The 3,894-nt window shown below is 31.9% G+C and overlaps 1 pseudogene; it reads right to left on the reverse strand.

The window, feature by feature from the left end:
• Positions 1 to 825: 825 nt before the first annotated feature.
• Positions 826 to 3,516, reverse strand: LOC111882914 (F-box/FBD/LRR-repeat protein At3g52680-like; annotated as a pseudogene).
• Positions 3,517 to 3,894: the final 378 nt, after the last annotated feature.

The raw sequence follows: 3,894 nt of genomic DNA on the forward strand, positions 1-3,894 counted from the left end.
TGTCGCCGCTAATACTCTATATGTCACCGTTAATGCTCTACCTATCGCCGCTAAAAGCCGTCGCTGCTAATTCCCTTCTCAAATATAACCTCACTCAGCTCCTTCTTCCCTCTTCTATGAACTCATTTCTCTTTGTCACCACCATGCTTCTCTACCGGATTACACACCACCACATGTTCTATATATGTTTATTTTAAATTTTGTATGTAGAATGTGTATTTTGTATATGTTTGTGAATTTATATGTATATTATGTATGTATTTGTGTATTTGTATGCATATATATATATATATATATATATATATATATATATATATATATATATTGTGTATATATACATATATATGTGTTTTTATATGTGTATTATGTATGTATTTGTGTATCATGTATGTATATGTGTTTTTTTATATGTATGTATATGTTTTTGTATGTGTATTATGTATGTATTTGTGTATGTATGGATGTGTTTTTGGTTATCTGTTTTTATAAAAAAATTATATTTTTATAACAATTTTTATAATTTTATAAACTTTGTTTTGTATATGGAAGAATGTTTTAAAAAAAAATAAAAAACAAGAAAACTACAATTGGCGGCAAAACTTTTAGTGGCGACGGAAAGTATTAGTGGCGACAGCCACCTTTAGCGGCGACAAATGGGGTATTAGCGACAAACCAACAGCGACGACCCTTTAGCGGCGACGGGTCGCTGCTAAAGGTATTAGCGGCAACAACCGGACCTTTAGCGGCGACTCCTGTCGCCACTAATGGTCATTATTCTTGTAGTGTTTATAGGGAAATATGAAAAGAATTGTAGAAGCAAACAAGTATTCAAATCCAAAAAACAGTTGAAATTAAATATAGCAACATGAAACAAAATTCAAATCCAAAAAACATCCACATAAGACAAAGAACTTTGCATACATACTCACCAATGAGAGAGTGAGAGTTGGCTTCTTAGTTAACCCCCCAACTGAAAACCATTTGCAACAATCCATATCCATTCCATGGCGAGTCTAAAACTAGTTTCGGCTTTTCTCCATTCAATTCAAAAAACTCGATCTGTTGCACATCAGGACTCATAATTTCCCTTGGGTCACCTCCATTCTGCTCCCATTCTAATAGTTCCTCCCCATAAAATTCGTACTTCATCAAACAAAAACATTAGTCTATATAAAAAAGATATGTTTGATATGTTTACAAAAAAAATACATTGTTAAAAGAATAATCTAGTTATTCGTAATAAATCGATTTAGAAGGTTGTAAGAATTTTAGTTTTAGGTTTTTTTTTTTCATTTTAATAAAAGGTGTTTGGGTTAGCTTTTTTTATTACAAAAGTGATTTTTAAAAAAATTGTTTATTAGCTTATGACTTTTAGAAAAATCGGTTTTTAAAAATGTTTGCATTAAAAAAAAACTGTTTTTTAGGAGTAAAATGACTAAAAAGATAAGATTTTTTAGTTTTTGAAAGTTTTATTTTTTTTTTTCTCATCCAAAAACTGTTTTAAAAAATATTTTTTAAATACATAAATATTTTTTTAGCTTATTAGCTTTTTGAAAAACAAAAAACCTAAAAAACTTTTTTGATAGTTATCCCAAATATAATATTAACCAACCCTCTTATAGGTAAAGAAAAGACCAAAATTTCCACATCTATGCGTATATCAGGAATTTAAAATGCATATAAGACACCTAGGAAAGTGTGAAAGTGAGCCCATCTGCTTCAAGAGTGTGATGCATAAAAAAAAAATTAAAAACACCATTTGATATGCGAATACCTTTTTAATGGTCAACTTGAGTGACTCCAATTTGGGACAATTTTTGAGAATTCGGATGAGTTCACTGATGGTGAAAGCACCCATTGTTGTGGTTAGCACCAAAGTCTTCAGATTAGGTAGAGCCAGATCACATGCAGATTTAAAGAACTACGATAATTACAAAAAGTAAGGGTTTGAAGGTATTCTTCATGGTAAGATTTAAATCGGTACTCAAATGATAAAGATTTGATGAAAACCAATGATACATTCAGGCATCTCCAGTTATCCTACTCCTTTCTAGAAACTTTGTAAGGAATACGGAAAGAATCAAACGAGAACACCTAAAAGGTTGAGAACGCGAGAACAAGTATATTCATTCGTGATTCCATTATTCATTTGAGGAGAAATGATAATTTTTATGCACAAACAACATGAATATGTTTTTTCTCTTCAATTAAAATTAAAGGCGTAAAAATTTATCATTTCTCCACAAATGAATACATGGAATCGCAAATGAATATACTTTGTTCTCGTGTTCTCAACCTTTTTAGTGTTCTCATTTGATCCTACTCCTATATATATATATATATATATATATATATATATATATATATATATATATATATATATATATATATATATATATATATATATATATATATATATATATACCAAATTTGAAAAGAAAAAACGTAGACTGAGAAGGGTCATGCTGAGCAATTGGTTGCAATGGAATTTCCACATATTGCAGAAACTACCCTCCAAAAAAATTTGAACCAAAATGAAGAAAATTGAGCTGAAAGAGAACAAACGTTTACCTCACACAAGAAGTAAAGGTGCACCCACAAAGATTTGACATGAGAATTTCCATGAAACAACACAGGTACAATATTGCTCCTGCCCGATACAGGGTCATAAACAACTTTCTTCATGGAGTCTAAACGGTCACAGAAAACATTACAAGCCATAGAACCTGTCAAATTCAAATCCACCAGTTTTGGGCAAGAAATTTTAATGTCACAGCAGTCCCTATTTTCACAGTTAATACTCAGCCTCTTCAGCTTCGGACATGAAATACAAAGAAGATCAAGTTTGTGTAGCTTGCAGTCCAACAAATTCAGATCCTCGAGTGATGGACAACTTTGGAGAAAATCTTCTACCAAAACTCTGTCGTCCAATAAGTCAACCCAGTTCAAAACAAGAACCCTAAGTGCCGGAAACCCCTTAAACTTAGGCAAAGATAGACCAGGACTGATGACCCACTCCAACCTTAATACCTCCAACGAACTGCACGTCACCAGACAATGGGGCAACTCGATAGCTTTGGTCTTCTCCTTAGGGGAAAATGTCAAGTTAAGCTGTTTGACGTTTCTCGTAACTACCAGATGAATCCACCTCTCGACTGTTGACATACTGTATAAATTCTCACAACATAGACGAAAACTATCCAAATCTACGGTTTTGCTTGCTAAAGCCCAATAAACAAACTCTTTGAATTCGTTTTTTTTTGAATTCTTCTCTGCAAGGTACGTTTATTTCTAGAGAGGGAAGTGCAGTCCACAAAAACCTCCATCGTATGGATAAAATGCTGCTTCGTATTGCTTCTTCTGTGGATGAAAGACGTGAAAGAATCAAAACAAGAATAGCATCCGGCATGTTACTGATAAAATCGACCCCATCTTCGCGTTTTGATGCCTTTGGCCGCATTGATTTCTTCATGCCCTAGATGTGAATCATAAAGGGAGTAGGTTTTACAATCGAAATATCTCTCTTCGGTTCTTGTAGTAGTAGTTAATACAACAATTTTAGTAATATATATATATATATATATATATATATATATATATATATATATATATATATATATATATATATATATATATATATATATATATATATATATATATATAAAACCCTTACGACATCATCTTCAACGATAAAGATCATTCATTGTCTTTTTTTTATTAATTTCAAACCTTAAATTATTTGGATGATGTCATCCTAAAGTTAAATTAAATCAACACTACAAGAAAATAAAGTATTATCGGCGACAACCATTGCCGTTAAAAGTGGCATGTGTCGCCGCTGATAATCTAAATGTCGCCGCTAATAACAGTGGTCGCCGCTAAATGCATGTCGCA

Source organism: Lactuca sativa, chromosome 5, assembly GCF_002870075.4.
Source record: "Lactuca sativa cultivar Salinas chromosome 5, Lsat_Salinas_v11, whole genome shotgun sequence".
Taxonomy (NCBI): Eukaryota; Viridiplantae; Streptophyta; class Magnoliopsida; order Asterales; family Asteraceae; genus Lactuca; species Lactuca sativa.